The sequence below is a fragment of the Miscanthus floridulus genome, chromosome 15, assembly GCF_019320115.1.
Source record: "Miscanthus floridulus cultivar M001 chromosome 15, ASM1932011v1, whole genome shotgun sequence".
In the NCBI taxonomy this organism is placed as follows: Eukaryota; Viridiplantae; Streptophyta; class Magnoliopsida; order Poales; family Poaceae; genus Miscanthus; species Miscanthus floridulus.
The window spans coordinates 47442126-47468670 of NC_089594.1; the positions used below are offsets into that span (position 1 = coordinate 47442126).

The window sequence follows — 26545 nt, forward strand, 5'->3', positions numbered from 1 at the left end:
TTTACTAGCAGACAATCAACAGCAGGTGTCCTACTTCAATAGTCGCGACCACTCCACACCTCCTCGATGGGACATCAAGCACTAAACCCAGAGATTTATCAACCACAGCTCCAGCAACAATGCAAGAGTCTTCAAGGTTCCAAGAAAGCTAAACACAACAGCACATGTTCTAGCTGGACAGGCTTTTCATTCTTCATCTTCGCTTTCCCATGACACGCACTTTTCATGTACAAATCAGACTCATGTTACAAGATGCCCCTTAAGGGAGGCTCTGAACTCTGTACCCCGGGAGTGTTTCTCCCTCATTGCAGCTTCATGCTGCTAATATACTCATCATTTATCAAAAAAAAAAAAAAAAAAAAAAAACTTCCGTAGTCTGATTTTAAAATGTAATAAAAATATAGAGCAATTGAGCACAGATTAACACGCATGTTAATAACAGGCGCAGTACACTAAATTCAACGTTCCTGACAACAGAAATTTCCCAATTTCTCAGGATGAACCAAAGAACGATACGAATAATCCCAGTCAACAGCAGGTCAGTTGGACCTAAAGCGACAGTAAATCAGCTGTTATGTAGCAGCAGTAAACAATGAAATGAATTAGACTCCTAATGCAGATTAATTCTGCAATCAATGAAACCTGATGCAATTATTCAATTAGCATCCCTTTCAAATCCCTGTCAGAGAAGAAACCTGTACTTGTGCACAAGCAGTTAAAAGCTATGTACAGTTCTTCTTTTTCTTATCACACGAATGGCCAGTCTTTCTCTTGTGACGGCTGAAGTCCGACACAAACCGGAATGTCTGAGTGCAGCCAGGTTCTGTGCATGCATATGGGCGCACCCCTGTATGCACCCTCATGTGCTCTGTCCTCGCCCATGGCCACTTGAATGTCTTCTTGCAGCCTGGAAATGAACACATGAGCGGTCTTTCATCCAGGTGCACTTTGCGGTGCTGAAGCAAATATTTATGGCAGAAGAACTTCTTCTTGCATCCTTTGACAGGACAAATGTCTCTCTTGTGCAGCGACAAATCATGCTGGGTGCTAAAGCTCATGTCACACCCTTCTATATCACAAGAAAATTTTGCTCCTTTGTCTCCATCACGCAAACCATCACTTGCCTGATGTTTACTGGTTTTTTTCTTACCACTTTGCATCTTGGGTTTCACTTTCACATCATCGGTTTTTTCTTTTGGAATTTCTTCCCAGTTGTCTGCCGCTGTCCCATCTCTTCTGTTGCACACTTCTATGTCACTTGAAAATTTAGCTTCCTTACCTCCATTGTGCAAACCATCACTTGCCTGACATTTGCTGACTTTTTTCTTACCACTTTGCATTTTGCCTCTAGATTTTACTCTCAAGTCATCCGTCTTTTGTTTTGCAATTTCATTCCATTTTGTGTATGTGGCTTCATCTCCATCATCTTCATGAAGCAAATCCACTATGTCAGTTTTTTTGTGATTTTCTTGAAACTGCCTATTTGTTTTATCATTCTTTTGCTTCTTAGTACTCATTTTCTTACCCATCTTTAGCAATTTCTTGTTTACATTTGACAAACCATCACTTGCCTTCTCCTTGCTAAACCTCTTACTACCTTGCAATCGAGCACTAGATTTCACTGCTATGACATCACACCCTTGTGGTGGACTATTATCCCAATCACCTATGGAGGTGTTTTCAGTGCTATCTGTATCAAACCTGCAGTCAATGTCATCATTGTCCTTGTGAAGCTCATAAAAGCTGTTGCTTCTATTATTATCCTTTCGCCTCTTAGAAAATAATTTTTTATTTCGTGATTCATGTTGTTGATGGGTGTTCTGTGCGTCCACACTTTCACTTTCATCACCATCTTCATATTTGGCATGATTATCAAAATTTACAGGCTGATCATACACTGTGTAGTGCAAAGCAGCTTCATCAGAAGCACTGGCACTGTTTCTCTTCTTTTTGCCTCTAGATTTCTCAACAGAGTCCCCCTCTTTTCTTCTGGATATCTTTTTTGAAGAACTTCGGTTCATCAGTGTAGTAGATCTTGTTGATTGTTCTTGCATCTTGTCACAAGAACTAGCAGAGAATATCGCTTTGCTGTAAACTGTTTCATGATTCTGTTCTACCTGTTCACGAGCTAAAAGTGGATGAACTTGGTTTGACATCCAATTTTTGCCACACCACCATCCAGCTACCTTTTTCTTTGTTGTGCCTGATCGCTGTCCTTCTTCATCTGTGAAGCTGTCTGGATTTTCCTGAGCAAATGCCTTGTAAATGATAGAATTGTATGGTACCTGCTTGCTGTAAAGTGGAGATTTGCTCTGTTTGGCACTGTAATATATGTTGATACCCATTTTTACTGCCCAGTCACTACTTGTAGGTTCAGCATCTTCATCCTGAAGAGCCAATTGAATTCTTCCAGTGTCTTCACGTGTTGCTTTTTTGAAAGTGATATCTTTCCAAGCATGCTTCATACCAAGTTCTTCTGCTATAACTTTTGCTGCTGACTCTGCTCTGGGGTATTCTGCAAATGCATTGTGAATTAGCTATGAAAAAATTCCATGTTGCAAAAGATTGCAGGATTAGGACTCTGTCATTGACATAATCATCAAAATGCAATATGCCAACACCTCCTGAGTTACACTGGTTAGACTTAGACGCGTAGAGATCCAGGGTACAATGAAACCCCCACTACCAGTCCAGGTTTGAAGGCTGGCACAAACTTGTTTTGACCAAAATCAGAGGACATCCTTCCCCCTGGTCGAGTTTTTTATTTAAAAACGTCCTGCCACTAATCATTCTAAGAAGTAAACAGGATACAAAGAGAAATACAAAGGAGCAATGCCAAAAGAATTTTGCGGATATTATGGAAAGTGCAACTACCTGGATTGCATAAAAGCATGATATTAGCCCCACCAATTTGTTCAAGTCGTGTCCAAGTTTCCAAAGCATGTTCTAGACAAAACACGTGCATTCTGCAAGAATCCTTGCTGTACTTGAACAAAGTCAGTGCATCTGTTTCCATTGCACCTTTAGCTGTGCTCAAACTAGTATTCAGAGAGGCTTTTACACCTGATGCAGTTAGATCATCATCAAAATCAAGATACGCATGCCACTGCTCATGGGAGGTTAGTGACTCTCCCTTGATCTGCTAGATGGATCATATTTGTTTCCATACTAACAGGAGTCATAGCAGTACTCTTATCCTCCACTGGTTGCATCAGAGATGCTATTGCTCTGGAGTCATTTTCCTCTTCATACAAGTGCAAATTCATATTTTGATCCTGAACTGATGTTCCTGAGGACTGAATATTTGTGACTCCATTTGCCGCATCATTGTTTTCACAATTGTTTGATATATTGTTAGGTGCTTCTGCTTCTTCATCAGAATCTGATGATTCATAAGCAGAAGCCAGAAGCCCAAGAGCGGAAGTGCATCCATGGGTGCTGCTGCTGTATAGCTGCCTACACCTATCAGAAACTTGGGCTGCACTCACATTTTGTCTTGTATTATCATCGGTTTCACGAGCATATCCTGTTGAAAAAAGACAATATATTTATATGATGGCCTCCAAACTATGCACTGGAAGAACAATTTCATTACAATAAAAAATCTACTATTACAATCAATGACACTTTGATATCGTTCAATCACGAAGGCGTGAAGACATCAACAGAAACAAAATAGAAATATATTGTTCAGTCTTGAGCATCACAGAGGAATGTGATGTTGTTAGAGGAGTCAAGGGCCTATTGGGCCTTAGCCCGTTAGGGTTAATTAGTCGCTTGCTTAGGAATCAAGTAAACCTCTCTATATAAGGAGAGATGTATCAATCTAATCAAGCAAGAGATTAGAAGGAAATCCCTTCTCTCTTGCCGGCCGTGGGCGAAGCCCCGCGGCCGGCCTCCCCCAGCGCCCTTGCGGCCCTAGCCGCCGCCGCTATGAACAGTACCCACGGCGAGAGGAGAGAGTCGAGGGGAGCGACGGCAGCTGGCGCGCTACAGTACCCGCGGTGCTACAGTGTCCGCGGGGTACTGTTCACAGCGGCGGCGGCTAGGGCTGCAGGGGCGCTGGGGGAGGCCGGCCACGGGGCTTCGCCCACGGCCGGCAAGAGAGAAGGGATTTCCTTCTAATCTCTTGCTTGATTAGATTGATACATCTCCTCTCCTTATATAGAGAGGTTTACTTGACTCCTAAGCAAGCGACTAATTAACCCTAACAGGCTAAGGCCCAATAGGCCCTTGACCCTCTAGCAGATGTCAACTGAATTAAACTAACTAAAAAGATAAATAATTCAGAAACAAGTAATATAGTTCACTAAAACATTCACTCTAGAGTTCATTTCAAAAGAAAATCCTTGTTAAAATTAGGTGCAACAGAAATATGATTCAGCCAAGCAATTGAAACTTTGGCCATCAATATTTTATGGACATTTCGATTGTCAATTATGAGGTATGTCAGAAAGTACTTAAACAATACACTGTTTATTGAGGTTATGAATTATTATCTGGTAGGTTCATCCATATAAAAGGTATGTTTTATCAGCAGCTTCGATGTCAAAATTGACTAAATTCTGAGTTGCGACTGGAAGGATTACTAACAAGAAAAACTAGAAGACCGATCACCTTTTATGATGCACAAGTGCATGGCATAGCTGTAGATTTTTGAAATTTCTGCTTTTACCGACCATTTGACCAGAAGCATAAAAGAGGACTAATATTAGAATGACATATACCGGATCAAAGAGAAATATTATCACTGTCACTATTTAAAACCAATATGTGAAATGGTGGAGGCTAGATAATGATATCAAGTAAAAGGAAAATCTTGAGGACCGGCCATTAATAGTGCAAGTGGATCCATGTCTTGCTAACCTTGTTGACGAGCTATCGCCATCCGATTTGAGGTATCATCTGATTCCATTATTTCTCTGTGTATTGCACTTGATGACATGCACTCCCTAGAAATGACATACTGGACTGCTGCCTCTTTAGGTTGAATGATGGCTACACATGCATAGCTTAATATGCCACACTGAACACATGGCAACCACCCTTGATCTAAGAGCCCGCCTCCTTGATGTGATCTACCTTTTCCAATTACTCCAGTCTTAATATCAGAAGTTGATAAGCAGAATGCAGTACTATTAACTGTTCCAAATTTTGTTTCATAGAACTTTCTTTGGTTACATGCAGAGGAAGTGGTTGATTCACTCATGTTCTCAACCTCTTTGATTTCATCTATTTCATCGCTATAAACAAGTGTTTCCTCAGCTTTTTTCTGGCTAATACTACAGGGACCAGCAATCAAGCTTTGCTTATCAGTGACTTCAGGTGCCCTCGATGGAAGGGGAAATTCAATCTCCGGGATAATTACACAAGAACTCTTGTCAAGAAGGATGCTAAGAAAACTGTTGTTTTCTATCACACTTCCAACAAATGTTTCTTTGATCATTCTTTCACCTTCATTCTTCTTCTTGTCCCTTAGACGAGAGCTTCTAGGCATATGAGAATTCTTAGGCTCCCTATAAAAGGAAAATATCGTCTAGATTCAATCTCCAGTGACATGATAACCCAGACAATTACACAAACAGAACTGCTATTTGATATCCATTTTTTAGAGGCTGTGATGTAACTGACCTCTCTAGTTCATAAATAGATAATATTACAATGAATACATCCTGAGAGAGAGAGAGAGAGTGGTGGGTGTGTTGTCATTTATTTATCTCCTTAATGCAAGGATACGCATCTCATGTGTATTCAAGAAAAGAAATCTGAGATCATATAATTTGGATGGCATCCTCTCCAATATTCATAGACAATTGAAAAGTTCTAATAACAACAATTGAGATCATATTTACTGCAGGCAAACCTTAGATGTAATGACAGTGCTAGCTGATAAAGCAGCTGATAATGAGACACCATTGGGCCCGAATTTGTGGAAGCCCTCCTGATTGCAGCTTCTTTAGCCACTTGCAACCAGCAAGGTGTAGCAATGTTTGTTGCTTCTCCACAATTAAATCCTATGAAACATGGATAGTGAAATAAAATTAATTGTTGCATTCAGAGATGTTCCATGTGCAACTGTGAGTGACTTCAGCAAGATACTGAAAGTACTATTTTCCGCTACAAGTATAAGAAAATATGCATGAACATGAACACTGTATCATAAATATGGAATTGCAAGGTTAGCATTTCACTTAATATGTTAACTGAAAATTATAGTCCTTCTAAACACTAGTCAGTGAAAGGACTGGACCACACTTAGCATACAGGAGCAACCAGATAGCTAGTTCAAGGAACTTTTTTTTGACAGTGATCCAAGGAACATTGTGCTAACCCAATAAGTGCACTATACGAATATGGATGTGTTAGATGGCTTACCATGGCTAAAACCAGAATGATAAGCTCCAGGGAATGTGATAACAAATTCACCAGGGTTTTGAACCAATCTGCTTTGGAGAAGTATCTATCAATCATTAGACCCAATACTCAAAATAATGGCCACGAAAAATGCCACAAAAATAATGTTGAGAAATGCAGTAACACCTGCAGCAAGGAACTCCAGCAGAAAGAAGCACTTCAGGAGACAAGACAGTTGTCTTTTCATTTAGTATTTGAAAGGCCACTGCACCAGATAAGCAATCCATCAGCAAGCTTTTCTCTTCAGAGTGAAGAAAACTGAAGCATTCATACTTTAAAGAGTAAGACTAAGGCTAGTTACTATCAAACACCCCTAATAAATAATTTATCTTCCATCAGTTTTCCAAAACAGCATGTCAGGTTCAGTTGACCCCTGCCTCTCCTAGTCTCCTTGCATTACTGATGTGCCTTAGGATTCTGCTATGCACCAGTGCCTCTAGAGGTCTCCATTGGATATGTAGCAAAAAAAAAAAAAAAAACACCTCAACCAGAGTTGGTCAACTTTTTCTTCAATTGGTGCTACCCCTACCCTACAACGTATATTGTCCTTTCAAACTAGACCTCAACTTTTATGACCACAAACCCAACAGAACATACACATTCCTATTGAACATATCGCCATTTAGTAGACCAGCATTCTGCACCATAAACACTGCAAGTCTAATTGGCCTATATGGAACTTACCCTTTAGCTTCTGTGGCACGTTACTTCTTATGACAAAGAATACCGGATGTCTAGCAATTTATTCACTCTGTCTAAATTCAATGGCTGACATCTTCTTAGATTTTTCCATCTCTCATTATTATTCATCCCAAATACCGTAAGCATGGGCAGTACTTAACCTTCCATACTAACGTCTCCATCCTCATGTCAAGCAGTGCCGAGTCAAACCTCATTGTTAGAATAGGCGCCTAAGGGGCCTGCTATGGGCCGGCACCAAGCCTGTTCGGCTGGTAGCCTAGGGGCTGTTAGAGTATTAGGAATAGTACCACATTGCCTAATCATGTGAGATGTTAGTCCCATGTACTCTATATAATCAGCCCATGAGGCCCAATGCAATATATTAATATTCCTTCAATTATATTCTCTTTCATGGTATCAGACTAGGTTAGGTCTTCCGCTGCCCAACCCACCCCACGCGCGCCGGCACCAGCCGCGCAGCGCCCTCGCGCGCCGGCAAACAGCCGCGCAGCCCGCCCATGGGGTCGTCCTCTCCACCAACCCCCAAGGGCGACGAAGATAGCTCCGCCACCTCGCTCCAGGGTGACGAGGTCGCTGGCCAGCGAAGCCGCCGCCACCGCGCAGCGCCTGGAGCGTAAGCGCGTGGCCAAGGAGGAGGCGCGTGATGCTGCTCTGGCACGCGCTCTTGAGGCCGAGCAGCAGGCCGCAGCCGCGGCCAAGGAGCGAGACGACGACGCCCTGCGCGCCAGCGAAGCCCTTGCGTGCGCGGCCATGGAACGCTCAGCCGCCGCCGCTGCACTCGCACCTGAGCCATCGGGCGGCGCCTCTCCACCGCCTGGAGGCGCCTCTACGCCAGCCGATCTCCGAGCGGCCATGCTCCACCACGAGGCCGTGGCGCTGCTCCAGCTTCACTCCTAGGCTATCGCCGTCAGCAACATCCGGAACCACGTCACCACCGTCCTCGACGTCAACTCCGGTAACTTCAACCATTGGTGCGATCAATTCCTGCTCATCCTCGGCAAGTTTTCGCTTCAGGGCCATGTCCGCGAAGAGCCTCCAGTCCCAATTTCCCCCGATTGGGCCCGGATGGACTGCGTCGTCAAGTCTTGGATCATCGCCACGCTCACGGACGATCTTGGCGAGATCATCCGTGCCCAGGGCTCCACAGCTCGTCACGCCTGGCTCGCCGTCGAGTCGCAGTTCCTCGGAAATCGGGAGGCCCGCTCCATTCAGCTGGAGACGCAGTTCCGCAACTTCGTCCAAGGCGACCTCTCCGTCACCGATTTCTGCCGCAAGCTGAAGAAGATGGCCGATGATCTCACGGCCCTCGGCGAGGTCATCACCGACCGCACCCTCGTCCTCAACGTCATCCGCGGCCTCAACGAGCGCTTCGCCCACGTCGGCACCCTGCTACGCCGCGCCAAGCCCTTCCCCACGTTCCTGGAGGCCCGTGAGGACCTCATCCTCGAGGAACTCACCATGGCAAACCGCAAGGAGACTCCAGCAGCTGCCCTTGCTGCCACTACGACTCCTACAGCAGCTCCTCCTTCGTCCAGCACCAGTTCTGGAGGCGGTGGCGGGGGCTCCAAGCCTTCCAACAACCGCCGCAACAAGCGCGGCGGCGGCGGCAAAGGTCAGGGCAGCAGCGGCTCTTTAGGACAGGGTTCCAAGGCTCCTACCGGCAACAACCAGCAGCAGCAAGCTGCTGGACAGCAGCAGCAGCAGGCCGGAGGGGGGCGCCCTTGGCCGAGCTTCTACAACCCCTGGTCCGGCTCCATCCAGATGTGGCCAGGGGGCCCCCGACCACCTCTGGCGCCCATCCCGGTGCCTCCTCACCTCCAGGCGCAGTAGCAGGCGCAACACCAGCAGCAGCAACAGGCCCTGCTCGCCCAGCAGCAGCAGCAGCAGCAGCAGGCGCTTGTTGCTGCCCACCAGCAGGCTGCCGGTCAGTGGGTCGCTCCGGGGTATTACAACCCTATGACCGGTCTCCCCTCCTGGGACCCGACGGACCTCGCAGCGTCATTCAGCACGATGTCGCTGACCCCTCCTTCGAACAATGAGTGGTACTTCGACTCAGGTGCTTCTTCACACATGACAACTCAGTCTTCTTTTTCACATACTCAACCTTCGCGGTACCCTAACCCTTCATCTATTATTGTCGGTAATGGCTCCCTTATTCCTGTCATTGCAACTGGCTCCACAGAGTTATCACCTTCTCTACGTCTTAATAATGTTCTTGTGTCGCCACAAATTATTAAGAATCTTATCTCTGTTCGCCAATTCACTACTGACAATAATTGTTCTGTTGAGTTTGACCCCGCTGGTTGTTCTGTGAAGGTTTTTCCGTCTCGGAAAGAGATCGTCAGGTGTAATAGCTCCGGACCACTGTACCCACTTCGCCATCCACTAGCACTCTCCTTTGCCGCTCAGGGCTCCTCTCCACTGTGGCATCGGCGTCTTGGGCATCCCGGTCATGAGGCCTTGTCAAAGCTAGCGTCTAGTGTGTCTTTTTCTATTCAGGATTGTTCAGATTTATGTCATGCTTGTCAGCTAGGACGTCATGTTCGTCTACCTTTTCATGTGTCCACCTCTCGTGCGTCTAGCAAGTTTGATCTTATTCACTGTGATTTATGGACCTCTCCAGTTGTCAGCATCTCTGGTTATAAATACTATTTGGTCATACTTGATGATTACACTCATTATCTGTGGACATTTCCTTTACGACTTAAATCTGACACTTTCAGCACGCTTGCTCACTTCATCGCCCACGCCTCCACTCAGTTTGGCGCCCGCGTCAAAGCTGTCCAGGGCGACAACGGGAAAGAGTTTGACAACTCCTAGCACCCGCCACTTCTTCCTCACCCAGGGCATCCACCTTCGCATGTCCTGCCCTTACACCTCGCCTCAGAACGGTAAAGCTGAGCGCATTATTCGCTCTACAAATAATGTTGTTCGCTCCCTACTCTTTCAGGCGTCCATGCCTCCCTCCTACTGGGCGGAGGCTCTCTCCACGGCGACTGTTCTCCTCAACATATTGCCCACCAAGACTCTAGAGTTCTCCACACCTCATCTTGCCTTGTTTGGCAAGCCACCCACATATGATCATCTGCGAGTTTTCGGTTGCAAATGCTACCCCAACATGTCCGCCACTGCTATTCACAAGCTTGCTCCTAGGTCTGTCCTGTGTGTCTTCCTAGGCTATTCAGCTCATCATAAAGGGTACCGCTGCCTTGACCTATCATCCAATAGAGTCATCATCTCCCGACACGTCATCTTCGATGAAACAGCCTTCCCTTTCGCTGAGCGTCATAGTCCCAGTACTCCAGCAGACCTCGAGTTTCTTGCCGATGACAGTACTGATATTGTGCCCGCTCCTATTGGACCGTCGCACAAGTGTTTACCTGCAGGGACCCTCCAGCACCTTCGACGCCACCCGCGCCCCTGCCGGTCCCCGTGCGGCCGTGCCTGGGGCGCCCCTGGAGCCTCCCGAGGATGCTGAGGATCCTCGGACACCCGCACTCTACGTTCCCCCCGCCCTGCGGGTGTCAGGGACGTCCACCGCGCCACGCGCGGCCACCAGGAGTCTCTCTTCCACGCCACGCGTGGCCCTGGAGCTGCCCGACGCGCTGCGTGCAGGCTCGTCTTCCTCGGGTTCTCCGGTGTCTCTTCAGGCACCCCGTGGGCCACCATCAGGTTTCCCACCCCTCCGGCCACCCCGGCCGCTCAGCGACTTCACGTACGTCTATAGTCGTCGACAACGGGAGCTGCCGGCTGCCCCGACTGCGGCCCCAGCCGGCCCGGCTGCTGCACCGGCCGCCCCCACTGCTGCTGCCGCTGCCCCGCTGCCCAAAGGGGCGGTTCCTGCTCCTCCGGCAGCCAACCAGCACTCCATGGGCACACGATTGAAGAGCGGCTTCAGGATGCCTTCTATCTACCACGCCGTGCCTCTCTCACCGGTGCCGAAGACCTTCCGTAGTGCTCTTGCCGACCCCAATTGGCGAGCAGCTATGGAAGAACACAGTGCTCTCCTACAGAACTGCACTTGGGACCTTGTGCCTCATCCGCCTCGGGCCAATGTTGTCACTGGGAAGTGGATCTTCAAGCACAAGTTTCAGTCTGATGGCTCCCTCGAGCAGGTATAAGGCGCGTTGGGTTCTTCGTGGTTTTACCCAACGGCCTGGTGTGGATTTTGATGAAACCTTCAGCCCTGTCGTGAAGCCTGCCACTGTTCGCACGGTGCTCTCCTTGGCGCTCTGTCGCCGCTGGCCCATTCACCAGCTGGATGTGAAGAACGCCTTCCTTCATGGCGACTTGACTGAGACAGTGTATTGTCAGCAGCCATCCGGATTTGAAGATGCAGCTCATCCCGACTTTGTCTGACTTCTGAAGAAGTCGCTCTATGGCTTGAAGCAGGCTCCGCGTGCTTGGTACAGTCGGATGGCTTCTTACTTGCTGTCCATTGGGTTTGTTGAAGCCAAGTCAAACACTTCTCTCTTCATCTATCAGCGTGGATCAGACACAGCCTACCTGTTGCTTTACGTTGATGATATTGTCCTCACAGCTTCGTCTTCAGATTCTCTTCGGCGGATCATCTCAGCTCTTCAGCGGGAGTTCGCCATGAAAGATCTTGGTGAACTACATCACTTCCTCGGGATGCATGTTCAACGATGCGCGATGGACTTCTGCTCTCACAGCGACAGTACATGCTGGATATCTTAGATCGTGCCGGGATGGCTGAGTGCAAGCCGTGCTCTACTCCAGTTGACACCAACTCCAAGGTTGCTGCAGCTGAGGGGGGCCCATTGTCTGATGCTACAGACTTTCGCAGTCTTGCAGGAGCTCTTCAGTACTTGACATTCACTCGCCCAGATATTGCATATGCTGTTCAGCAGGTTTGCCTTCACATGCATGACCCTCAAGAGCCTCACCTTGTTGCCCTGAAGCGGATTCTTCGCTATGTTCGGGGCACACTCCACCTCGGTCTTCTGCTGCAACCGTCTACTCCGACTGATCTTGTTGTCTACACCAACGCTGACTGGGCTGGTTGTCCGGACACTCGCAGGTCCACCTCGGGCTATGCAGTGTTCCTCGGCGATAATCTTGTTTCCTGATCATCCAAGCGCCAGAATACAGTGTCAAGATCAAGTGCTGAAGCCGAGTATCGCGCAGTGGCAAACGGAGTTGCAGAGGCGACTTAGCTGCGACAGCTTCTCTTGGAGCTACGTGCCCCTCTTCGGCGCGCCACACTGGTGTACTACGACAACATCAGTGCCGTCTACATGTCCTCCAATCCGGTGCAACATCAGCGCACCAAGCACATTGAGATCGATCTTCACTTCGTCCGGGAGCGAGTTGCTATTGGTGATCTTCGTGTTCTGTATGTTCCTACTGCCTCGCAATATGCAGACATCTTCACCAAGGGGCTGCCTACTTCAGTGTTCACGGAGTTCAAGTCCAGTCTAAATGTGCAGAGTGGCTGACGTTTCGACTGAGGGGGTGTGTTAGAATAGGCGCCTAAGGGGCCTGCTATGGGCTGGCACCAAGCCTGTTCGGCTGGTAGCCTAGGGGCTGTTAGAGTATTAGGAATAGTACCACATTACCTAATCATGTGAGATGTTAGTCCCATGTACTCTATATAATCAGCCCATGAGGCCCAATGCAATATATTAATATTCCTCCAATTATATTCTCTTTCACTCATATACTCGGTTTTAGTTCTACCAAGTCCAAAACCTTTCAATTATAAAGTCTGTCACCACAACTTCCATTTTCCTATTTACAAATAGAAACCAACTATAGGCTGGGATTAGCAACTTTAGGGATGAAAAAAGACTACTCCAATTTTATAGGACTCACAGTGTACACCTTTTTACATTCGGTTGGCTTGTCCCCATAGATTGGAACTTCATCTACAAAATGTCAACCTAAATGAGAGCGAATAGGTCTCGGAAAATTGTGATAGATTGATATAGGTACAGGGAGTACATTATATAGTTAAGGATCGGGAAGGGTTTATAGAAACACCCAAGGGTTTATAGAAATACCCAATCAACGGTGATCCTTGCATAATCAATAATCATCTACCATAATCCCTAGAGGCAGCCCAGCCAATAGACTTGGGCGCCAGGCCCATAGGCGCCTATTCTAACACGCCCCCGCAGTCGAATCGTCAGCCACTCTGCACGTTTAGACTGGACCTAAACTCCGTGAATACTGAAGAAGGCAGCCCTTTGGTGAAGATATCCGCATATTGTGAAGAAGTGGGAACATGCAGAACACGAAGATCACCAATGGCGACTCGCTCCCGGACGAAGTGAAGATCAATCTCAATGTGCTTGGTTCGCTGATGCTGTATCGGGTTGGAGGTCATATAGACGGCACTGATGTTGTCGCAATACACCAGTGTGGCGCGCCGGAGAGGGGCATGCAGCTCTAGAAGAAGTTGGCGCAGCCAGGTGGCCTCAGCAACTCCATTGGCCACCATGCGATACTCGGCTTCAGCACTGAATCTTGACACCGTGTTCTGGCGCTTGGAGGACCAGGAGACAAGATTGTCGCCAAAAAACACAACATAGCCCGAGATGGACTTGCGGGTGTCTGGACAACCAGCCCAATCAGCGTCGGTGTAGACGACAAGATCAGCCGAAGTAGACGGTCGCAGCAGGAGACCAAGGTGGAGAGTGCCTCAAACATAGTGTAGAATCCGCTTCAGAGCTGCAAGGTGAGGCTCACGAGGGTCGTGCATATGAAGACAGACTTGCTGCACAGCATATGCAATATCCGGCCAGGTGAACGTTAGGTACTGTAAGGCTCCAGCGAGGCTGCGAAAGTCTGAAGGGTCAGAGAAAGGGGTGCCATCTGCTGCAGCAATCTTCGAATTGGTGTCAACTGGAGTGGAACACGGCTTACACTCTGCCATCCCGGCGCGATCAAGAATGTCCAGCATATATTGTCGCTGAGAAAGAAGGCCATCACCACTACGCTGAACATGCATACCGAGGAAGTAATGCAGTTCACCAAGGTCCTTCATAGCGAACTCCCGCTGAAGGGCTAAGATGATCTGCCGAAGAAGGCCGGTTGAGGAGGCTGTGAGGACGATGTCATCAACATAGAGCAACAGGTAAGCTATGTCTGATCCGTGCTGTAAACGGAGAGCGAAGTGTCTGCCTTGGCTTCAGCAAACCCAAGGGACAGCAAGTGTGTGGCCATGCGACTGTACCAAGCACGAGAGGCCTGCTTGAGGCCATATAGTGACTTCTTCAGGTGACAAACATAATCCGGATGAGCTGGATCTTCGAACCTAGATGGCTGCTGACAATAAATTGTCTCTGTCAGGTTGCCATGAAGAAAGGCGTTCTTCACATCAAGCTGGTGGATGGGCCAGCGGCGAGAGAGAGCCAGGGAGAGTACCGTGCGAACTGTAGCAGGCTTCACCACGGGACTGAATGTCTCATCAAAGTCCACACCAGGCTGCTGGGTAAAGTCGCAGAGAACCCAGCGTGCCTTATGCCTTTCGAGGCAGCCATCAAACTGAAACTTGTGCTTGAAGATCCACTTGCCGGTGACGACGTTGGCCTGAGGGGGGCGAGGCACGAGATCCCAAGTGTGATTCTTCAGCAGGGCACTGTGTTCCTCTTCCATTGCAGCTCGCCACATGGGGTCGGCAAGAGCGCTACGGAATGTCTTCGGTATCGATGACATAGACGTAGCGTGGTACGCAGCAGGCATCTGAAAACCGCTCTTCGAACGTGTGCCCATGGCGTGCTGGTTGGTCACAGGAGGGACAGCAACAGCCCCTTTGGGCAGTGGGAGCGGCACGGCTGGTGCAGGCGCAGCTTGGGCGGCTGGTGCAGATGCAGTCGAGGCGGCGGTGAGCAGGCTGTGGTCGAGGCCGGCGCGTGTAGTAATAGGCGAAGGCGCGGTCTGGACAAAGAGGCGGGAACCCAAGCGGGGGCCCGCGGGGTGCCTGAGGTGACACCGGCGCTGTGGAGCCCGCGGTCGGTGTTGGAGACGGCAAGCTCACGCGAAGCGTTGGCGGGATGTACAGCTGGCGAGGTGAGGCGCCTCCAGTCGTGTTGGGCGCGTCCTGAGCCGCGCGTGGCGCGGGAGGGGTCCCTGGCGTTCGCAGTGCAGGCGGGATGTAGAGCGCGGGAGCCGGGGGATCAAGCAGTGTCTGCTGGGGGATCAGTAGCAGCCACCGGAGGCGTCGGGGGCGCCACAGGCACAGTCTCAGAGGGACCGGCAGGGGCACTGTTGACGTCAGAGGTGCTGGATGGTGTTCCTACAGACAAAAACTTGTGCAACGGTCCAATAGGAGCGGGCACAACATCAGTAGCATCAAGAAACTCAAAGTCCGCCGAAATACTAGGACCATTGCGCTTGGCAAAGGGGAAGGCTGTTTCATCGAAGATGACGTGCCGGGAGATGATGACTCTATTGGTGGAGAGGTCAAGGCAGCGGTATCCTTTGTGGTGAGCGGAATAGCCTAGGAAGACGCACAAGGTAGACCTAGGAGCGAGTTTATGAGGAGCGGTGGCAGACAAATTTGGATAACACTTGCAGCCAAAGACTCGTAGGTGATCATACGCCGGTGGCGTGCCGTACAGGGCAAGGTGGGGCGTGGAGAACTGTAGAGTCCTGGTGGGCAGTACGTTAAGCAGAAGGGTCGCTATGGAGAGGGCCTCCGCCCAGTAGGAGGGAGGCATAGACGCCTGAAAAAGCAGTGAGCAAACGACATTATTGATGGAGCCAATAATGCGTTCGGCTTTACCATTTTGAGGCGAGGTGTAGGGGCAAGACATACGAAGATGGATGCCCTGGGTGAGGAAGAAGCGACGGGTGCTAGAGTTGTCAAACTCTTTCCCGTTGTCGCACTGGACAGCCTTGACGTGGGCGCCAAATTGGGTGGAGGCGTGGGCGATGAAGTGGGCAAGCGTACTTTAAGTGTCAGATTTGAGTCGCAAAGGAAAAGTCCACAAGTAGTGAGTGCAATCATCAAGTATGACCAAATAGTATTTGTAACCAGAAACACTGACAACTGGGGATATCCGTAAGTCACAATGAATAAGATCAAACTTGCTAGACGCACAAGAGGTGGACGAATGAAAGGGCAGACGAACAAGACGCCCTAACCGATAAGCATGACCTAGATCTGAACAATCCTGAATGTGACAGGAAACACTAGAGGCAAGCTTCAACAACGCCTCATGACCGGGGTGACCGAGACACCGATGCCACTCTGGGGAGGGAGCTTGAGCGACAAAGGAGTGTGCTAGAGGTAGGCGCAGTGGATATAGCGGCCCGGAGCTATTGTACCTGACGATCTCGGTCCGAGATGGAAGAACCTTCACAGAACAACCAGCAGGGTCAAACTCAACAGAACAGTTGTTGTCGATAGTGAATTGGCACACAGAGATGAGATTCTTAATAAGTTGTGGCGACACAAGAACATTATTAAGACGTAAAGTAGGGGACAACTCTGTGGAGCCAGTGGCAGTAACAGGAAGCATGGAACCATTACCGACAACAATAGATGGAGTAGGATACCGTGGGAATAGAACATGTGAAAGGGAGGAAGACTGAGATGTCATATGTGAAGTAGCACCTGTGTTGAAGTACCACTCGTTGGACGAAGGAGGGGTCAGCGACGTCGTGCTAAAGGTGGAGGCGAGGGCCGTCTGGTCCCAAGAAGGGAGGCCGGCCACAGGATTGTAGTACCCCGGGGCGACCCACTGTCCTGAGCCATCAGAGGCAGTGACGGCAGCAAGCTGCTGATGGGCGACGAGTGCCTGCTGCTGCTGGGCGAGGAGGGCCTGCTGCTGTGCCTGCAGATGAGGAGGCACCGGGATGGGTGCCAGCGGAGGACGAGGACCCCCTGGCCACATATGAATGGAACCCATCCATGGGCTGTAGACACTAGGGCCAGGGCAGACCACCGGTGGCAGGCTGCTAGGCGCCGGCCGTCTGCTGCTGTTGCTGCTGGGCGCCAGAGGGAGGGCGATGGCCTCCAGTGCTATTGTTGCCACTAGGGCCCCCCTTTCCACCGCCGTCGCACCTGCTGCGGCGATTGCCGTTGGAGGACTTAGGCCCGCCAGCGCCCCCGGAGCCCGTGTTGGACGTGGGTGAGGCAGCGCTAGAGGAGCTTGCTGCTGCGGTGGAGGCAGTGAGAGCAGTGGCAGGGGACTCCTTGTTCTCCAATGTGAGTTCCTCGAGGATGAGTAGGTCATCACAAGCCTCCAAGAAGGTGGGGAAGGGCCGGCTGCGGCGTAGGAGGGCCCCGACGTGGCTGAAGCGCTCGTTGAGGCCACGGATCACGTTAAGGACGAGGGTGCGGTCGGTGATCACTTCGCCAAGAGCCGTGAGGTCGTCAGCCATCTTCTTCAGTCGGCGGCAGTAGTCGGTGACAGAAAGGTCGCCCTGGACGAAGTTGCGAAACCGCGTCTCAAGGTGGATGGAGCGAGCCTCCCGATTGCCGAGGAACTAGGACTCGACGGCGAGCCAGGCATGCCGGGTAGTGGAGCCCTGGGCGGAGATGATCTCGGCAAGGTCGTCGGTGAGCGTGGCGACAATCCAGGACTTGTCGACGCAGTCCATCCGAGCCCAGTCAGGGGAGATCGGGGCCGGAGGTTCCTCGTGGACGTGGTCCTGAAGAGAGAACTTGCCGAAGATGAGCAGGAACTGATCGCGCCAGTGGTTGAAGTTGCTGGAGTCAACGTCGAGGACGGTGGTGACGTGGTTCCGGATGTTGTTGACGGCAACGTCCTGAGCGTGCAGTTGCAGCAGTGCCATGGCCTCATGAAGGAGCATGGCTGAGGCGAGGTCGGGAGGAGACATGGAAGATGTGCTGGAGGAGGCGCCTCCAGGTGCACCGAGGGCAGCGGCGGCGGCGGCTGCGCGCGCCAGGGCTTCGCTGGCGCGGGCAGCAGCCGCGTCGCGATCTTTGACGACGACTGCAGCCTCCTCCTCGGCCTGGGCAGCACGAGCCAGGGCGGCCTGGCGCTCCTTGTCGAGAAGTTGGGCGGCGGCGGCGGCGGCGTTCGCCTTCTCCTTGGCCTGGCGTGCCGTGATCTCTTCAGCGGTAACATCCCCAGACCTGGGAGAGGGCGAGGGGGGGGGGAGACACGGCGCCTGCACGGCAGAGGCCGGCGCGTAGGGGTGTGCAGCAGAAGGGAAGACCTAAACCTAGACGGCTGATACCATGAGAGCGAATAGGTCTCGGGAAATTGTGATAGATTGATATGGGTACAGGGAGTACATTATATAGGCAAGGATCAAGAAGGGTTTATAGAAACACCCAAGGGTTTATATAAACATCCAATCAACGGTGATCCTTGCCTAATCAATAATCATCTACCATAATCTCTAGAGGCAGCCCAACCAATAGGCTTGGGCGCCAGGCCCATGGCCAGCCCATAGGCGCCTATTCTAACACTAAAGAAACCATCACAGATAATATCCTGAGTCTACCTCGACCTCTTAGTTAACTGTCAAATCAAATTGACCAAAACTTGAACGAACTAGTACACAATTTGCGAAAGGGCATGTAGCCTAGTGGCTATAAGAGCCTCAGTAGCACCTCAGGTCCTGAGTTCGACTCCCCAGTGGGAGCGAATATTCTGGGATTTATCGGTGCTTGTGGTTTCAATGGTAGGCGATGTTCCTGTTGAATCTTGATTTGCCAGCCTAGTCTTCGAAGATGCTCATAGGGGTAGGGTTTGCATGCGTACATTCATAGGGGTGTGTGCGTGCGTTCTAAGAGTCTGAGTAATCACAAAAAAAAAGGTACACATTCTAATCTGCTGCTAAAACCTTGCATTTCAGCAAGTGCAGCTGCTGTGCAACTGCTGCTGCCCAAAGCCCCAAACTCCTATCCACCAAAACCAGTTACTCCCTCCAATCACAAAAACTTGTTTAGGACAAGATTTGGTCGAACTTAAAAACTACAAACGTCAATAACTATTACATTATTTAGTTTGGAAGTGTGTAGGTTATATATGTCGATTTGTACTCAAAAGTCAAAATATTTGCAAAATCTCTTATATTTGAAGGATTTTATGAATATTTTCTAGAAAAAATTAGTGGTCCAAGATACACATCAAAGACAATGAAAAGTCAAATGTGTAAGTATTTGTGACTAGAGGGAGTAGATATTTAGGTAAGTAAACAACATAGAAACTAAGTTCAGGAACTTCAGCATGATATGCCTAGTTATCTGGCATCACTTTTTACAATAACAACAACAACAAAGCCTTTTAAGTCCCAAACAAGATGGGGTGGGCTAGAGTTGAAATCCAGCAGAAGCAATCAAGGCTTAGGCACGTGAATAGCTGTTTTCCAAGCACTCCTATCTAAGGCTAAGTCTTTGGGTATATTCCATCCTTTCAAGTCTCCTTTTATTGCATCTACCGAAGTCAACTTCGGTCTTCCTCTGCCTCTCTTCACGTTACTATCATGACTTAGGATTCCACTACGCACTGGTGCCTCTAGAGGTCTCCGTTGGATATGTCCAAACCATCTCAACCGGTGTTGGACAAGCTTATCTTCAATTGGTGCTACCCCTAATCTATCACATATATCATCGTTCCGAACTTGATTCCTCATTGTATGACCGCAAATCCAACGCAACATACGCATTTCCGCGACACTTATCTGTTGAACATGTCGTCTTTTCGTAGGCCAACATTCTGCACCATACAACATAGCATGTCTAATCGCCGTCCTATAAAACATCCCTTTTAGCTTCTATGGTACCCTTTTGTCACATAGGATACCAGATGCTTGGCGCCACTTCATCCACCCTGCTTTGATTCTATGGCTAACATCTTCATCAATATCCCCGTCTCTCTGTAACATTAATCCTAAATATCGAAAGGTCCTAGGCACTACTTGACCTTCCAAACTAATATCTTCCTCCTCCCGAGTAGTAGTGTCGAAGTCACATCTCATATACTCAGTTTTAGTTCTACTGAGTCTAAAGCCTGTGGACTCTAAAGTCTCCCGCCATAACTCTAATTTCTGATTCACTCATGTCCGACTTTCATCAACTAGCACTACATCGTCTGCGAAAAGCATACACCAAGAGATATCCCCTTGTATGTCCCTTGTGACCTCATCCATCACTAAGGCAAACAGATCAAGGCTCAAAGTTAGCCCTTGATGTAGTCATATCCTAATCGAGAAGTCATCCATGTCTCCATCACTTCTTCGAACACTAGTGACAACATTGTTATACATGTCCTTAATGAGCCCGACGTACTTCGTTGGGACTTTATGTTTGTCCAAAGCCCACCATATAATATTCCTTGGTATTTTATCATAAGCCTTCTATAAGTCAATAAAAACCATGTGTAGATCATTCTTCTCCCTATACCGCTCCATAACTTATCTTATTAAGAAAATGGCTTCCATGGTTGACCTTCCGGGCATAAAACCAAATTGGTTCATAGAGACCCGCGTTATAGCTCTCACACGATGTTCGATAACTCTCTCCCATAGCTTCATAGTATAGCTCATCAACTTAATTCCCTGGTAATTAGTACAACTTTGAATATCCCATTTATTCTTATAGATCGGTACCAATATACTTCTCCACTCGTCAGACATCTTGTTCGATCGAAAATTATGGTTGAACAGCTTGGTTAGCCATACTATAGCTATGTCCCCAAGGCATCTCCACACCTCGATTGGGATACCATCCAGTCACATCATCTTACCTCCTTTCATCCTTTTCAATGCCATTTCTGACCTCAAATTCTTAGATTCTCCGCACAAAGCGCTTATTGGTGTCATCAAAAGAGTCATCCAACTGAAAGGTTGTGTCCGTATTCTCACAATTGAACAATTTGTCAAAATACTCTTGCCATCGATGTCGGATCTCATCCTCCTTCACCAAGAAATGCTCCCTTTCATCCTTAATGCACTTAACTTGGTTGAAGTCTCTTGTCTTTCTCTCATGAACCCTAGCCATCCTATAAATGTCCTTCTCTCCTTCCTTCGTACTCAAATGTTGGTAAAGATCCTCGTACGCTCTACCCTTTGCCACACTTACAGCTCGCTTTGCAGTCTTCTCTGCCAACCTTGTACTTCTCTATGTTGTCCACACTCCTGTCATGTTACAAACGTCTATAGCATTCTTTCTTCTCCTTAATAGCCCTTTGGACTTCCTCGTTCCACCACCAAGTATCTTTAGCCTCGCCTCCCCTTCCTTTAGTTACTCCACACACCTCTGAGACCACCTTCCGAATGTTGGTTGCCATCTTCTCCCACATGTTATTTATGTCATCTTCTTCCTCTCAAGAGCCCTCTTTGATAACCGTTTCCCTAAATACCTCTAACGTCTCCCCTTTCAGTTTTCACCACTTTGTTCTTTCAATCTTAGCTATTTTATCCCTACGGGCACGCACCTGAAAACGAAAGTCCACCACCAAAAGCTTATGTTGAGAAACAACACTCCCCTGGTATCACCTTGCAACCCAAACATGCTCGTTTGTCCTTTCTTCTTGCGAAGACAAAGTCAACCTGGCTAGAGTGTTGTCCGCTACTGAAGGTCACTAGATGAGATTCTCTTTCTAAAGAAAGTGTTGGCTATCATCAGGTCAAAAGCTACCGCAAAGTCTAGAACTTCCTCCCCCTCCTAATTCCTACTACCACACACAAAACCTCCATGAACTGCCTCGAAACCTGCGCTTGTAATACCTACATGCCCATTAAGATCTCATATAAAAAGCTTCTCACTACTAAGTATAGCTCTAATCAGACCATCTAAATCTTCCTAGAACTGGCTCTTAGCACTCTCGTCGAGGTCTATTTGTGGGGCATACGCGCTAATTACGTTCAAGACCATATCACCAACGACAAGCTTGACTAAGATAATCCTATCTCTTTGCCTTCTTACTCCCACCACACCATTCTTGAGGCTCTTATCAATCAAAACTCCTACTCCATTTCTATTCGCGTCTGTCTCTGTGTACCAAAGCTTGAAACCTGTATTGTCCACCTCCTTCGCCTTCTGACCCTTCTATTTAGTCTCTTGAACGCATAATATATTTACACGCCTCCTAATCGTAGTATCAACTAATTCTCTTAACTTACCTGTAAGCGACCCTACATTCCAACTACCAAAACGGATCCTAGTTGGTTCGACTAGCTTCCTTACCCTTCGCACCCGTCGACTCAGATGTGAAGACCCTTGCTCATTTTTCACTACACCCGGGCGCCGATGTAGCGCGCCATTAAGGAAGCGACGACCCGATCCTTGCTCACTTGACACCATGCCCAGATCGTGACACGGCGCGTCACCAGATTTGGCATCACTTTTTAACTAATACATTTTTTCCTTTTGCACATCGCTATTTTGGCACCCACATAAGGTACCCTGAAGAACAAGTCTGACTTTTACCTTTGCCCAACAAAGAGGAAAAACAAAGTACATAAGTTTTCTTCGGCAATAGGTTTTGTGCTAAAAAATAGTACTAATTTCTGCTTGGTTTATATGCCACTATAATGCCCGAATGCTCATTTGGAGCTCCTGACAAACTAGTTTTCCTTTCTTTTTGACACATTGCTGTTGCTCTACAGAAAAAGTTTCCACTTTGCTCATCATTTAGAAAACCCAAAAAACCAAGACCAGTTATGAAGATGTTGGGCAGCTAATAGGAAAAAGAAGAAGGATGAGGCTGGCTCTAGTGGCTAGAATCAGGTCAATTGATTGGACTTGGCTCGGGGATTAGCTAGCTAAGAATAGGATGGGAGTAATAAGAGGGAGTGTCCTCAGCCGCTCATGTGGGTGTTATAACCACCAGTGCAGCTGGGAATTAGGATCAAGCAGAAGTAGAGTTAGCCATCAGAGCCTCCCAGGGAGGGCGGTCTCTACTGCTGCTACTCCAGTTAATCCAGCCATTGTAATAACCTTCCAGTTCATCAATAGAGTGCCCAGGTTCCTAGCCATATCATCCTGGTATCAACTCCATAAAAAAAAACATCCAAGCAAGAAACAAAAAAAGTGCAGGGAGAAACAATACCCACAAATCCACAATGATGCACACATCTTTGTAGAGGCAGTATGCTTTGACATATGATTCAGTCATGTCATTCTGAAGTAGAGGTTAGTAAGAAAAAAATTGACTTTACTTCTCTTGTGAAAGCCCACCCCACCCCGTACCCTTTAAGTCTTCGCTGCCAGGTGAGGAAGACAGGAAGTATCCTGTCATATGCTGATCAAATTTGCTACAGCTCAAATCAGTGTTCAAGTTCAATCAATAGTCCAATCAGAACCTCTAGTACCCAAAATGATAGCTGATTGATTCATTCTCTTCCTTAAAATCCATTAAAGTCATAAACTTGCATTACCAAATGGCATTGATTTCTGCTTAATTTACATGGTACTCTAAATGTAAAATGGCCCATTTGGAGTTGCTGACAACATTTCAGTTTTTTCCCTTTTGATGAAGAAACCTGTTTTGGCACAGTGGCATATAGACAACGGCACATGGAGAAAAAGTTTTGACTTTACCAGTAAAGAAGAAAGCAGAAAAGACTAAATGCTGCACATCTATCCAAGGAACCAAAGCATAGCATAGTAGAAGGGGCAAAAAGTGGGAGGGCACACGCACTGATGGCGTTGAGGTCGTCCGCGTAGCCGTGCACGCGGATGGCGTCCTCGAAGGCGAGCATGGCATCGCGTGGTACGCCGTACCAGGTCTTGGACTTGCCGAAGTGGAGGTAGTTGAGGCTGTGCAGCTCGTGGTCCTCCACGTGCCACGCGAACCAGCTGTACAGCATCGCAACATACAGCATCGGCGTCGTCACGCCGGCCACGTCCCGGCCCATCGCCTGCAGCAGCGAGCCCCGCGCGCGAGGGGCCAACCGCATGTTCCACTCCGTCTCCCCGACGTCCCTCGCCGCAAGCGCCGCATTGCCTCCGGCGCCCTCCAGGTCGAGGTTCAGCTCCTCCGGCGCCGCAAAGCCGGAGCCCGGCATGTCGTTGCCGTACTCGACGTTGAACGGCTTCCCGGCGCAGGCGCCCCAGAAGAGCGCCTCCAGCTGGAGCTGCGTCGCGTGTTTGGGCGGCACCGCGTGCCTCGGAATCTCGATGTCGCGGGCCTTGGCGCGGAAGGCCTCCAGCGTGTACCGCTCGCCGCTCTCCCAGACGCGGCGGCTCGCGGGGCGGCGATTCTTGGCGGAGAAGCCCACCTGTTGGAGCCGCGTCGGGAAGGTGGGTGCAGGGGCCGCAACGTCGCCGGCGGCGGTGGAGGCCGCATTGGCAGCGAAGGAGGCCTTGAGGCGCTCGACCGTGGCCTCCCGCGGCGGCGGCGCGAGCGGAGGCACGATCTTGCAGATGCCGTAGCGGGAGGCCTCAGCCTCGATCTTGAGGATATAGGCGATGGGGTCCGCGAACTCGGCGGCGGTGGGGCGGAACTCCGGTGCCACGGGCAGGTTGCGCAGCCACTCCGGCGTCTCCACCGCCGGTGGCGGCATGATGGCCGCGGCGGGGACCACGAAGAGGTCAGGAGGGGCTTCCTCAGGCGAGGACTCGCATTTGGGAGGGGCGATTCGGGGAATTGGCTCTCGCTGACTGCTGCTTCGAGCTTGCTGCAGCGGCTGCTGCCCTGTTGCTGGTGCTTTGGGGCAGTGAGGAGAGAGAGTAAGGATGACAACGGTTTCCGATCGGATATCGGATCTTCGGGTTCGGAGATGATTTCTCGTCCATGATTTTTTTTTGGTTCGGGCCCGAAACTAATCGGGTTCGGTTTTAGATTTGGTTTTTTATCCGTGGATATCCAATGGACATCCAAAATAAATCATTTGGAATTAAAACTCATATTTTATAATATGCTAATAATAACTTGTTTACTTATATTATTAAATTTATTCTAAGTTGACTTATGAAAATATTTATTATTTGTTGTCTCTTGTTTATACATGTGAATATATGTATATATATATATCATGCATATGTTTATAGAAAGTCTTTGTTTCTCTTACTATGTTGTCATACAAAGCGGGTTTCGGGTATTCATTCGGGTTTCGGGTATCCGCGGGTTCGGTTTTTGGGACAGATTATCACCTGAATCGGTGTTCGGTGCGGTTTTGGGTTTCGATTTCAGAGTTTGGGTTCAGGTGCACAGAGACTCCACCCGATCCGAATCTGCTCCCGTTGCCATCCCTGAGAGATAGAAAGGGGACTTTGGAGGAGAGAGACAAGGAAGACGAGAGGATGGGGATTTTTTTCGCCATTAGACTTTGGAGGGGTAGAAACGGACGGAATTTGTTATTTTTGACAGAAATATAGTGGATATATCAGCAATAACTTTTAATAACGTTTAAAAAAATTAGCCCTATATTAAGAATAGTTGGAAAAGAATAGTTACATTAATCTCTATGGGGTGTTTGCTTTAAAGAAGGGACAATTGCATAACTGCCCTTGCTTAAGCTCTAACTACACGTTTGCCCCTATTTTTTAAACTTTGCATGTTTGCCCTTGTTTTCTGAAACCTAAGCTATTGTTTGCCCCTGCTTCTGAACTTTGTGAGTTGCTGAAAAATCATGGCCAAGAAAAAAATGTTTGGAAAAAAGAAAAAGGAAAAAAGACTATACTGCCCTTATCCAAAACACAGACTCTTTGAATCGGGAAAAAACAACGAGGGAGCCGACGGCGCTGCGACCTTGGGACGCGTGGTTGCGGTGGGTTGGTGTGCTGCGTGTGTGGCGGGCGAGTGGCGCAGCGCCAGATCTGACGGCCGGCGGGTGCTATAGCACGGTAGGCGGGCCTCGGCGGCGGACGGGCATCCAACGCGTGTGGGCGGGTGGGTGGCTCGTGCGAGCGGCCGGTGCGGCAGGCAGGTAGGCGTGCTTGGGCGACAGGTGGTCGGCGCGGTGGGCGGGTAGCGCGGCAGGACTGGCTGAGTGGCATGGTGGGACTGGATGGCGCGTGACACCATGGCTTGCACTTGATGCGACATGGAACAACCTAGGTAAATTTCTTGGACTTTGTCCTTTATGCAATAGGCAAATGGTGGTTTCGCTTAGGTCTACAGGATGAGCTGGCTTATCAAAATGTTGTGGTTTGTAGGATAAATGACAACCACATAGAACTTGTTGTTATGGTTCGGGCACATTGAAGCTTGTCGGATTGGGATCGAAAGACATATAGGAGGGAAACCTTGACTACAATTGTTGATGGTCATGACTAAAGCTTGATACAGTCCGATAGATTTCATTGGTGAAAGCTTTTTATGGGGTTCAAAGCAATACATTTCTTTGTGGCGGGGTTTGAGCTCAGCAAAGAGAATGGAGAAGTCCACATTGTTGGTCAAATCAATGACTTCGATGGTCCATTACAGTTCTCACCGACCAAACGTAGGTTTCACCCTACTGTTTAGGACTTTCCAACTCTTACTCTGAGTATTGCACCTATTGATTTGGATCCTTTCATAGATCCAACATAGCCCAC

At 48.9% G+C, this 26545-nt stretch overlaps 1 pseudogene; it reads right to left on the minus strand.

Annotated features, from left to right (window-relative positions):
• Positions 1 to 427: 427 nt before the first annotated feature.
• LOC136508311 (lysine-specific demethylase JMJ705-like) lies at positions 428 to 24748 on the minus strand (annotated as a pseudogene).
• Between the last annotated feature and the right edge of the window lie 1797 nt (positions 24749 to 26545).